This window comes from Diceros bicornis, chromosome 39, assembly GCF_020826845.1.
Source record: "Diceros bicornis minor isolate mBicDic1 chromosome 39, mDicBic1.mat.cur, whole genome shotgun sequence".
Taxonomy (NCBI): domain Eukaryota; kingdom Metazoa; phylum Chordata; class Mammalia; order Perissodactyla; family Rhinocerotidae; genus Diceros; species Diceros bicornis.
The window spans coordinates 27,861,400-27,874,612 of record NC_080778.1 but is presented as its reverse complement, the minus strand read 5'-3'; the positions used below and the strand labels follow the sequence as shown (position 1 = coordinate 27,874,612).

Below are 13,213 nucleotides of genomic sequence, written 5' to 3'. Positions count from 1 at the left end.
GAGGATTAGCATGGACGTTAGCTCAGGGCTGATCTTTCTCACACACACACACACAAAAAAAAGAATTATAGCTATACAATTAAAAATCTAAAATTCAAATACTATCACCATTTAAGACTAAAAACAAGATAATTACAATCCATCTTTAGCATAAGGCTTAGCATAAAACAGCTGTAATATTAAATCATTTTACATAGATAATGAGTTATTTGCAAAAATAACAGAAACATACCAAATTAGTCATCTAAATGCTACTTACTCTAAGTTAGCTATTATGTTCAGATTTAGTGTTATTCAAAAGCTTGAAGGGAGCAAAGGATTATGTTACCAGAAAATGGATTTCTCAACTTTATGTATGAGCCTACAATAATTTACTTTCTAAAGAAAAACAATAAACATTAGCAGTTGAAGTAACATAACAATCTACACCACCTCCTCTTAAAAGGAAAATTTCCGAATTTTCTCATTTACTACATTGCCTCAGGTCCATGCGTGCTGATCATTTCTTATGGTTAAAAGGCTTTCTAGTTATAAGTTCTTCTAAAAGGAATGTGCAAGTCAGCCACACTTGGCAATTTATGTATTGTGGTTTGTGGTGAGTGCTACCATTTTCTAAGGATCAAGAAAAGTGCAACAAATCTAAGACAGAATGGTTATAATTCATCAAAACATATTATATAACTAACTACCTTGTGCGTGTTTTCCAGATCCTTCCTCATTATTTTCCAATACATTAGGGCTTTAAGACAGAAACAAAGTTACCTTTCCGTGCCCCTTTTTTACTGTAATTTTTGGATAATCCAGCCTGTGCATATATATCACTTTTAAAAGAAACCGGTAAAAATACGTGATAAGTTCCTATTTATGAGTAAAAGGGAAAAAAAGAGGAGAAAAGAAAATGAAAGCACTTGAAAGAATCAGTTTTCCTCTTACATCAAATGTAAACATCTGTGATGAACCAATGAACTCAATGACATGTGAAAATTTAATAATTTGGTTAAAATATTAATCTAAAATGGCATCTTAATATGAAGATTCAGAGAAAGTTATGAGAAGTTTCACCAACTGGTCCCCATGCAGTTTCAATCCCTTACTTGGCCCATGTTTTTTTCTGTGGCTGTCTTCTTTCTAATGTCGTGGCCCTCAGGTAACCTTTCCCCAGGGTGGACTGCTGGCCAGCTATGGGTGGGTGGGTGGGTGGGTATGTGTGTGTGTGACAGCATTGGGGGCATGATGATTAAGTTCATGAGTTAGACACAGTGTAGTGTAAACAGATAGCTATTATTATTGCTCTCTTAAAACCTTTAATAACTAACAAAAAGTTAAATCAGCAATTTTTAAATTATACACATACACCTGACAACTGCTGTGAATCATGAGACTGCTAAGTCTGCTAAGGGAGAAAATATATAAAAATCAGTATGCAAAAGAAAACATTTAAACAAAAGATTTCGTTACTATAATAGTATTCAGAATCTTCTAAAGAAATTTTAGAGAATTCAAAATGAGGAAAGTTAAAACAATATTAAATTGAATGAAGTCACTAAAATACAATACAATAATTTTGTTAAGTATGTGCCAGTCTTTCAAATCTAACACTGTGAAACTGTTGTACACTTGCCTATCAGTTTTGTTTTAGTTATGGTGAATGAGTTTTACATTAGATGATCAAGAATAATCTCAGAACCGTATAGAAACTTCTACCTCAGCAGCTTTATTATATATAAATCTATTTCATAATTCTCCAATTACAGACAACCTTAGAGAACATCCAATTTAATAATATTTTAAATTGTATAATATAATTGCACAAAAAAAATCTCACTTTACAATACTTATCTATAAATCTATAAGGACTTTCCTAATGAAATATGAAATTTGAACCATAACATATGAAAGTGATCATCTACTTAACATTCTGATTTATGAAATAACACATTTTCTAATGCATTATTTTTATATATTTTCATATGTACTATATATACATTGCTTACTCAACTTTTGTTGAGTGCCTACTACTTACTCTATACTATAATGAGTGCTGAAAATATTAAAATTAATAAAAGCACAGTTGCCTATGTTCAAGAAATTTACACTTTAGTAGGGGAAGACAAACACATCAACAAAAAATGTAATAACTGAGCTGTTGCACAGGGGAACAAAGGAGGGACCAGTCAATTGTGAGCAAGGGGGAAGAGCTGAAGAAAGGATTCCTTATGAAGGCGGCCCCTAAGCTGGGTCTCAGAAAATGAAAATGTGCTCACCAGGTGAACAGGTGAGGTATCTCGGGAAAGAATCTTTCAGACATGATCAGCTGCCTGGACAAAGACTCACAGGAGTAAGACAGCACGGCAAGTTCGGGAAACCACAAGTAGCTGTCTAACGTTGAAGGGCAGGGAGCGAGACCGACAAGGACAAACTGTGAGGAAAGACGAGGCTGAAGGAGCGGGGGAGGCAGCGGCACATCCTAGAAGATCTTAATGGTCCTCCTCTGCACCAGACATGCTGCGTCCCACGAGTCAGCACGAACAACACGCCTCTCACTTTCTCGACTCAAGCGATTTCTCTCTGCAGTTCCAGGCCTGCCTGGGGGTTCTGTGACATCCCGCCAAGGCCCAGAGGCGGGCGGGCATGCATTCAGCAACATCCATTCTGTGCCATTTAGGTGCATAAGCCGCAACGGAGGTCAAGACGAAGAAGCACCTACAACTTAGGAACCGAGGAGAGGGAGGAGAAACGTCACCAAGAATGCAGTGCTTGGGCCTAGCCAATAGCGATTAATAATCAAGTCTTGCAGGTAACACTGACAATGGTTTGTGTTGCAGAAAAGGCCATAAAAGAAGGTGATAAATTTGAAGAATTAGGGCTGTAGTGCAGCAGGGAAGTGAGATAAGGTTGAAAAAGTGGGAGATTTTCAGTGAAAAATGTACAGATTCCAGATAATATAAGAGGTACATCTAAGAAAATTCTACTGGTCTGGAACTTTCTCACAGATATGACCCACTTTTTGGTTCACTTTCATTTCTGGGATCCATTCTACAAACTGTCCACTATATGCCAGGCAACGTGCTCCAAATATGTAAAGATGAATAAAATACAGTTCTTGCTTTTGAGAAGATTATAATCTAGTAGAATTCATATTTATATTGGATTTCTTATAGCACATATCTGTTATCTCACTTTATCTTCCCCAAACGTGAAGCAGAAAGGACATCTGTTAGACCATTTTTTTTTTTTTTTTTGTGAGGAAGATCAGCCCTGAGCTAACATCTGTGCCCATCTTCCTCTACTTTATATGGGACGCTGCCACAGCATGGCTTGATAAGCAGTGCGTCGGTGCGCGCCCAGGATCAGAATCTGTGAACTCCGGGCCGCCGAAGCAGAGCGCGCGCACTTAACCGCTTGCGCCACTGGGTCGGCCCGTTAGACCATTTTTTTAACTGAAGAGAATCATGGTGAGACATTTGAAGAGACATGTCCAGAGTTCCAACTAAGTCAGTAGCAGGTCAGTATTCAAAGCCAGCAGTTTGCAACCGTGGTGTCACCACTCACTGCTACTGCAACCAGGTGTTAGGCGGGCTGAACAAAATTTGTGACTAATTAAGTAGCAGAGTTCTATCTCTCTATCTGTATCTATATAAATTAAAGCATCTAATCTAGAAATAAGAACATGTGTTTAAAGAGGAGCAAACAAAGATGGTCACCTCAGCGTGTTACTAAAAACAACCTAAATGTCCCCCGAGGAATGAATAAGTAAATTATTGCACAGCAATACTAAGGAATAGCAGGCAGCTGTGTTGTTTTTTTTTTAAGTGGAGTAAAATATCCAAGTAATTACATGAAAAGACCTATGAGACATTACCAAATAAAAAAAAGTAAGATGCAGAGTCCACATATCATGATGCCCTTTGTGCAAAAAACAAAGTTACAAAAAATGTATTTTTTAAACAGATATTTTTAAGTAAGTGCATAGGAAAGGTTCTGAAAGGATACACACTATTTTGGAGAGGGGGCTGGGTAAAGGGACACATGGATGGAAGGTGGTCCAAGGAGATTTAGTCACCTCGGTTATGTTTTAAGTTTTTCTAAGAATATATATTCATGTATTACTTGTATAGTTAAGCCTAAATGATTGAGATATTTAGAGCAGAATATTTTCCCTACAAAATTACTTCCTATATATTTCCTGATAACATAACTTGAATTCTGATATGTGCACAGGAGAGTAAGAGTGGAATAGAAGGAGTTATTTGAAAGTACATGTACTCAGCCAACTATATATACTTTCAAATAACTTAAAGCCCGCGTTATCTACGCTGAAACTGTTACTGATATGGTTCACAGCTGCAACAATTACCAATTACCAGGATGCTTGACAGATGAGATACACAGTACGTGGCAATTTAAATGTTACCTATGGGCTTGTATGTTTAGGTACATGACTATTTCTATGCTTAGTCTCCTAATTTATCGTCCACTGTTAGAACAAAAAAAGCCAGGTCTCTTTTTTCTCCACCCAAGGTTCACTCAGTGTGAACTAATGAGCAGCTCTCAAACTGAGCAAGCAGTGCTCATGCACCAACGAGGTGGTCAATTGTCTACAGGAAAGAGGTAGAGGTAAGGAAAGAAGTGTGCTGTTCCTGTCCTACGCTTACAGCCCCGCAACGCACACAGTCCTCCTACAGAGAGTTGCCACACCTGGAGGCGGGCAAGAACACCTTCCTCCGGGCTGACAGTATAGTCACTCTGCTCAGATCTTACTGCCCGCCAGGTCCTGCAGACACGGGTAACTCACACTATTCCAGTTACTTCCCACCACAGCCCTGTAGTCAAGACGCAGTGAGAACTGCAGGTAAAACTGCACACACAGTAGTGCCTCACGTGCATAACAACAAACCTGGTCCTTCACTGGGCAACACTACCGCCGAATCTTCATCCCAGCACGTCAACCCTCACTCTGCAGCAGCCAGCTTTCCGAGACTCACGGACTGAAGTGCGCCAACGCTAAGAAATCTCGAATGGGCTCCCACTACCTACTGAACGAAGACCCACCTCCTTCACCTGACATTTGAAAGCACATATGACATCACTTCATCTCTCATCCTTTCCGTCTGTACCCCACTATTCTTGAGGCACACTAGTCTGCTCACAATTTCTAGAACTTATAATACTTTCACTTCCATAACTTAGAAATACTCTTGCCACTCTCACTAAAGAATTCTATCTATCCTTCAAGGCTCAGTAGAAATATTACCTTCCCCACAAAGTTAATTCTTTTTGGTACTCTCAAGTACATTGTTTGTACCTCTATTACACTTTTTTTGGTATTACTTGTCTGTAAGCTCACTGAAAGCAAGGTTTCTTCATTTCTACATCCCTACTGTGCCTAGCAGTGTTTTATACAGAATCTGCATTCAATAATGTACAAAATTTCACCATTACTAATAGCCCCAGTATAAGACTTGAAATTCAGATGCAATTCTACCTTTAATTTGCTTCAATTCACCTAACAGTGATAATGACCCTATAACAACTCTGGCAGTAGCTCCCTTTCCAGTCCTAATTCAATACTCATTGAGACATAATTCTTTCAATACCAAATAAATAATGTGGCACATAATCAGTGACCTAATGCTGACTAGATTGGCTGACATTAAATTCATTATGCATTAAGACTGAAGGAGGGACTATAAAGCACACCTAGAATATTAGAATCATCTTTTAAAATCACAATTGGGATATAAAATTCCTGTTCAATTTTGGGTAATCTCTGACCTATGTGAATTAAACTTTAAAATCAAAAAACATGCATGGTTATCTACCCGTTTAGTAAATAAAGTCACCTTTTATGGATTAATTCTGTTTCTAAACCTATACAAATTGGTAAAAGCAATAAACGTCCTTAAAAGCTAACTGACCACAGCCCTCTAACCATTCATAAGTAATTTTCTCTCAGTTAAAATCTAAGGCAGCAGGAAACCTCAGTTTTTAGTTTTGTTGTTACATTCCAGGACAATTCCACTTATTTATGACTTTGGTTTCTTTTTTCAATCAAGTAAAAATATAGCAAATATTAGTTATATATTTACATTTAAAATGTAATTAAATTTTTCAGGCAAAAGTACTATTAATATGGGGGGCCGGCCCCATGGCGTAGCGGTTAAGGGCGTGCACTCCGCTGCTGGCGGCCTGGGTTCAAATCCCGGACGCGCACCGATGCACTGCTTGCCAAGCCACGCTGTGGCGGCGTCCCACATAAAGTGGAAGAAGATGGGCACGGATGTTAGCCCAGGGCCAGTCTTCCTCAGCAAAAAGAGGAGGATCGGCAGATGTTAGCTCAGGGCTGATCTTCCTCACACACACACAAAAAAAAGTACTATTAATACATTATTTAGTTCTACCCAAAAATCTTACTAATGACTTCCAATTACTGAAGAATATATTAACTCTTCATGTGAAGGCGTTTGTTGTGTAGAATAGTTGAGGATCTCAGGACAGAGAACTGGTTTCATTTATTTAACTCCCTATACTACTTGTGTTATATGTGAACCTCTTAAAGGAAGACAGTTCTGTTTTTAATGTTTACTTTTCAATGACGACAGGAGTACTTCTTGTACATATACAGGGCTTAACTCAATAGCATTTCAAATTTGTTTTTCTTAAATTGTTTCTGCATTAGTTTGCTACTACTAGCAAACAAGTTAAATTAGAAATATTCAGGCAAAAGGTATGTTAAAGTCAACACTAGCCACATATTACCTAGATGTTAGGGATGTTACTACACTTAAAGCAAGATGACCACAAGTTTTGAAAGTCAAGTTTTGGTTATTACAGATTTCATAGTAAGGCAGTTACGGAGGCTAAGTTTGACGGGTGCCATGGACTTGAGCATACCTGGAAACAGAAAAATTCAAACTGTAGCTGTTCTCGGTTGGCCCATTGCCATTTCTGCAGCTTACAAATTTTTAATTAAGTAACTGCAGTGAGCTCATCTCTACTGGATACTTCTTTCCCAGGGCAGGTCCAGGAACTGGGTCTGGAGCCTTGAAAGCAGAAGAGAAACTAGAGTAAACTAGAGGTAGGCAGAACAAGAAACGTGACCAGATAACATTATGAGATCTAACAGCAGTGAGGTGGTCCCCAGTGTCTCTCACATAAAATATTCTCAAGTGGAAAAAGGGTCTCTTAAATTACAAGTTCCCAAAAGATGCTACTTAGATTAGATAAATCATTGTCTTAATCTAGTCAATTCTATTCTGGACTTTCAATTCTAGAAAGTGAAACAGTAGCCTTTATGAAATCTCTACGCTTTTAGCAACAGACTGTCCAATATGGGACCACAGAGTATAAGAGAAAAACAACAACAGATCCATTTTCATTGGTAAAACTGGAATTGTGAAGTCCTCATTTTCAGGTCATTTTGCTCTTCTCTTTTGCTATCTTATTTCCAATGGTCTTCTAAGTGCTCCCCTAATTTCCTACAATCAATTCTCAGAGGTTTCTTAAATGCTTTAGATGCATCCAAGCAACGAATTGAATTTCAAGTTCCAGTTTTTAAAAATATGTGGTAATTCTTACAGGAGGCAAAGAACAGCTCATAAGATGTGGTTCTTAACCACACTGGAAATTCTTTTTTTCCATTACCAAAATAGATTCAATGATTTTTTCCTTTTTTAATTTGTTAGGTCCATATTAAAAAAAAAAAACACACACAAAAAACTTGCAGCTACAAAGGTTACAGAAATGGTAGGAAACTAAAAATGGCAGACTGTTGTACTAATCGGATTACTAGGGCTGGAAAGGACGCTCTTACGCTTGGTGAGCTGGCACTCTCAGGAGTTCCTCTAAGAAACAAAATCCACAGAAGTCAAAACAAATTGAATTCTCTGCTGCTCTCCAATGATGGCAGATTGTGAGAATTTAACAGGACAAAAAACATAGTGAAGACAAGGATTCAATAAGAACTCAACTCCCTGTATTTCTAGCAACCAGCAACACAATAAAGCAAAATAGAATAAAAACTGTTTTTTTAAAAAATGTATATTTTCCATCTTTTGTGATGGCATGTTGTAGGTGAAATAATTATGGGAGAGACAGACGTAGGTTCAAATCTGGTTTCAGTATGGCCTTGGACTTAAACTTGGAAGAAGTTTCCTTTCTATAAAATGGGATACCACTCCCCACCCCACTGGACTGTCATGAGAATGAGCTGAAGCATATGAAGCACCTAACAAGCCGGCACACAGCAGGTACTGAATACACGTTTCTGCATTACCAAAGAATGAAACACATTGGTTTGTTCTAAATAGACGAGTATACTTAAGTTTTCATTTTCATAAATGCTAAAGTAATAGCTGTGTAACAAACTTTAGGTGTGAATAACTGCATCACATCCTAAGAGATATAAACATTTATCAACATTGATTTCAGAACAGCTACAAAGCAAATGTATGAGAGAGCTCAATTCTGAGAGCTGATGATAAATAAAAACAACAATTTACATTTAGGATATAAAGGGAATTAGTGGTAAACGAGAAGACGTAATTCCTCTCCCTCCAAGTAAAATAGAAAATACTTTTGTCAACACGCCTCTTGTTAAAAGGTTATAGATCTGGAATACAGTGCTTTTTAAAAAACAAAAGGAATCAATGCATGATACAACTTGGTCTTTAAGTCAGGAAATGCTTTAAGGGCAAAGAAAAGCCTTACATTTGAGCAATAATTTTCCTCTTACTGATAGAACAGTGGGTTCCACACAAAATTATTATTTACCAAATATGGCTCAAAGATCAGATTACACCTTCCCTGGCATTACCAAGTAATAGAGCAAGTATCCCAAGCCACAAGAAAAAAAAAAAAATTTCCTTCAAGACATTCTAAATGTATTCACTGTTTAATTCAGAACAGTTTCTAAAAGTTAACATAGAAAGTGTCTTATTCAAAATAGATTGCAATTTACTTGGAGATGATAAGATTAAACTAAGTCTGCGTATTCCCCAGAAGGCAAAAAAAGAGTATTTATAAGAAAGAGGATTCCATTCATTAACCCATATGGATAGGCCTTCAGTTTCAAGACCATCAAGAAAACACTTTAAATAAACCACTAATTCTTGTTTTTATTTTATAACTAGCTATCATATTGAAATCTCATTACTCATAGTAATGTTTCAGTTGATTTTTTTGGCTTTTCCAGATATACATGTGTCACCTACAAACAATAAACTTGCCTCCTCCCTTTCAATAATTACATCTCCTATTTTGTTTTTTGGTCTAATTACATTGGCCAGCATTCCCACGACAATGTTATGTAACAGTATTGCTGGCCAGACCTTTTCTGATTCATGACTTTTTGCAAGGAATTTAGTATTTCACTGAATACTAAAATAGTAATTCCAGTATTTAACCATTTCTAGTAACAAAACGCTGGCTTCTGGTCTGAGATATACAAAATCTTAGGTATATTCATTTATTCTTGTTTCACTAAGGATTCTTATTAGAAATAAATGTGTTCTCCTTTTTGGCATCCCTCAAGATATTCATATCCCCCTCTCACCTACAAATATGAATTAATTTATCATTCCACTCCTGGAGTGAATTGTACTTGGTTATATTATTGTTAATGTAACGCTAGATTCCACTTGGTAGTCTCATTAAGCATCTTTTTACACCAACTTTTGTGAGACTGGTGTGCAGTCTTGTTATGCTGGCTTTATAAAAAGAACCAGGAAGTTTACCTTTTTTCCTCTATATTCTGAAATTGTTAGTTACCTGGTGCTTGAAGTTTTAGAGAATGCAATGGTAACTGAATTGATGCCTCCTGGTTCTGGTGGTTTTTGCGGGGAAGTCTTTTACTAGTAGGACTAGCACCTTCACTGTGGCTCCAGATCCTATCGCCTTCTTGCACATTTCCTTGAGGAAGCCAATCCCCTTTCTTTTCAATCTCCCTTCAACCTATGAACACATTTAAGTCTTCACTATCTTAAACATACATCCACGTACATACTCGTACCACAAAATTTTTCCTTACCAGTTAAGTCTTGTTCAGTAAGTTGTAATTCACAAAGCTATTTATTAAAATTGCTACTTTAGAGGAAGATGGGCACGGATGTTAGCCCAGGGCCAATCTTCCTCAGCAAAAAAAGAGGAGGATTGGCAGATGTTAGCTCAGGGCTGATCTTCCTCAAAAAAAAAAAAACAAACCTGCTGCTCTATTCAAGGCACCAAGGAAACAGAATGAGCTGCAGTTCCCGCCCTCTACCCACTCCTAACCCAGCGAGACACACAAACATGCAGACAAAAACGGCAGCAGGGATGTAAGGAGCGTGCATGCTGTGCGCAGCCAGCCCTCGAGCACCACTCGTGCCTCACCACACTGCTCCACTGAGTAGTTGTACTGGGGCCTCAACTCTGTTTCAATCTGCCTTCAAGTTTCTTGCATTTTTAATTTTTTTATTTGGTGAGGAAGACTGGCCTTGGGCTAACATCTGTTGTCAATCCTCCTCTTTTTGCTGAGGAAGATTGTCCCTGAGCTAACATCTGGCCCATCCTCCTCCATTTTGTATGCGGGATGCCACCACAGCACAGCTTGATGAGCAGTGTATGGGTCCACACACGAGATTTGCAACTGTGAATCCCAGTTGGCCCAAGTGGGGCACGAAACTTACCCACTACGCCACCTGGCCGGCCCAGGTTTCCTCCCCTGATAATAGTTTATTCAAATCCAACAACCTCTTCAGGATCCTCATCTGCTACTTTGCAATAACTTAAGTTCACAGAATATTTCAAGTTTTATTAGGGACTTTCTAACTCATCACATCATCTGATCCTCATGAAAAACCACTGACGAAGGCTAGGCAGTTATTATCCTCATTTTGCAAGGTTCAAAGAATTAAGTAATGCACTGATTATCAAACTCCAATAGCAGCAGAGTTAGGGCCAGAAATGTGCTCCTGGCCTTCCAACCCAGGTCCCAGGTTCCTGCCTCTACATTGTGTTAACCTGACTGACTATCAACTTGAGTGATTACTGATCATGCTCTTCTTGAAAACTTTTCTGGTCAACACTGTGCACATTCTCCTTTAGGATCTTTATTTCTGCGCTGCTTCTCACTGCCTGTCTAAAGCACGTAGGTGCAGAGTCATGGCGTTCATCCTCACTTCTTCCTCTGGCACCCCTCCCACACTTACAGCAGAGTCTCAGGAGAGCCTCCTTGAAGTTGTAGTTGACGCTTTCTCTTCCACTTGATGAAACCAAAATTCAGAATCAGAGAATCTGACGTTGAAAGGAGCCTTATAAATTATTTAGTCCAACATCCTTATTTTTTTTTTTTTTTGAGGAAGATCAGCCCTGAGCTATTGGCAGGATCCATGCCAATCCTCCTCTTTTTTTGCTGAGGAAGACCGGCCCTGAGCTAACATCTATTGCCAATCCTCCTTCTTTTTTCCCCCCGTTTCTCCCCAAAGCCCCAGTAGATAGTTGTGTGTCATAGTTGCACATCCTTCTAGTTGCTGCATGTGGGACGTGACCTCAGCACGGCCCGACAAGTGGTGCGTCGGTGCGCGCCCGGATCCGAACCCAGGCCCCCAGTAGCAGAGCGCACACACTTAACCGCTAAGCCATGGGGCCGGCCTTCAACATCCTTATTTAATAGAAGAAAAACATAAAGTTCAAATCATACAAGTCAGTCGCAGAATCTGAATAAAAGTTTAAGACAAAATTTGCCTTTTTAGATGTATGAATCATAAAATAAATGCATATGTTTATACACAGTAAATATTAAGTAATTAAATTTAAGAGTAATTGTTGGACTTTACCTCATTTTTGCTGGAAAAAAAAGACATCTATTTCTAAGACATTTTACTTACATAACAATATTAATATGAGTCCATTTATCAAAGTAGATTAAAAAAATCACAGAAAGGCAATAAAGTTAAAACACACCCAATTCTTTATATTCATGCATTCACTATCTATATTCCAGGTTTTAAAGTGAACTGGGAATCAAAATCACACTGGTGGTCCCTATGCTAATGCTTCCCACCTCGGCTGAGGTCACGACCCCGTCTACATGGCAGAAACAGATACACCAGACCGCCTGCTGTAAAGGCAGAACAGCGCCTGGCACGGGGTGAGCATCCAGAACATGTCAGCTTCCACTGCTGCGGCAGTGACTACTTCTGAATATATTCCTATCATTATAAACACGGCTACACTAACGACTCAACCACACAGACGAGAACCCTGTCGGGGACAAGCACTTCACTCCACTCCCCAGTCTGTTCTGCAGGTTCTGCTCCAGCGAGCGGGGCCACAACTCTCAGTGACCCAGGAAACCCTCTCCCGCCACTCCCAACCGAGAACCACTTTAACATCTCAACATCAGAGCCTGCAGGCTCTGAAAATTAAGAGCTCATTTTAAAAGGAAATTTCATACTCCAACACTTCTAAACTCTTAAGTTCATTTCCCCATGATATGGAAAATACATGAAAAATAAAACGGAATCTCATGTGAACCAAGTTTAAACCTAAACTCTTCCCCAAACTAGCTTCCCTCCTCAACTTCCCATTTTCAGCAGAAGTCGCGATTCTCTTTTTCATCTGAAAACTAAAATTACCTAAACTCTTCTCCAGCCTTTCTTCACCTTTCTCAACTTCTTCAAATCTCACCCATTTCATAATCAACATTCCTCAAAGCACGACCCCAAAGAGTCTCCTCACTGGACATCAGTCAGTACAGTCTACAACCACTTCAGCAGTTCTAAAATCTAAAATGCTCCGAAGAAGTTTTTCATGAAACTTTACGTCAAAACTCATCTGGTAGTGGCAAAAATCTGCTCTGAACTGATCTGAAATTATTTATAGGCTTTATTTATTCCATGTTTCCCTGCAGAACTATTAGCGTTTAATTACCGAGCGATGCCTCAAACCTTGCTGGGTGTGTTATACAATATGCAATATATACACTATGTTACCTTTCTAAAATACAAAAAATTTTGAATTCCAAAACACAGTTGGCCTCAGGGTTTCAGATAAAGTACTGTGGACCTGTACAACATTATTCCAGGAATCCTAATTTAGGCACTCTGTTCTTAACTTCCTTCCTTTTTCCTTTACACCACTTCAGCCCCCATATTTACCACCAAGTCCTGTAAGGAGTTCTTCCCAAATACGTCTTGGAATTGCCAATTCTACTTCACCCCTACTGCTAGCACAC

The 13,213-nt window shown here is 38.7% G+C and overlaps 1 protein-coding gene across 5 annotated transcripts in view; it reads right to left on the bottom strand.

Annotated features, from left to right (window-relative positions):
- Positions 1-13,213, bottom strand: part of TAB2 (TGF-beta activated kinase 1 (MAP3K7) binding protein 2) — an 81,554-nt gene that overhangs the window by 47,897 nt on the left and 20,444 nt on the right. For 2 of the 5 annotated variants that reach the window (XM_058534255.1, XM_058534252.1), the window contains exon 2: positions 6,895-7,043. The exons of 2 other annotated variants lie outside the window; for them this stretch is intronic. The gene's annotated coding sequence lies outside the window, so the exon portion shown is untranslated. Of the gene's footprint in view, positions 1-6,894; positions 7,044-9,768; positions 10,152-13,213 lie in introns of those variants that run through there. One more of the 5 variants, XM_058534254.1, reaches the window with a different exon arrangement.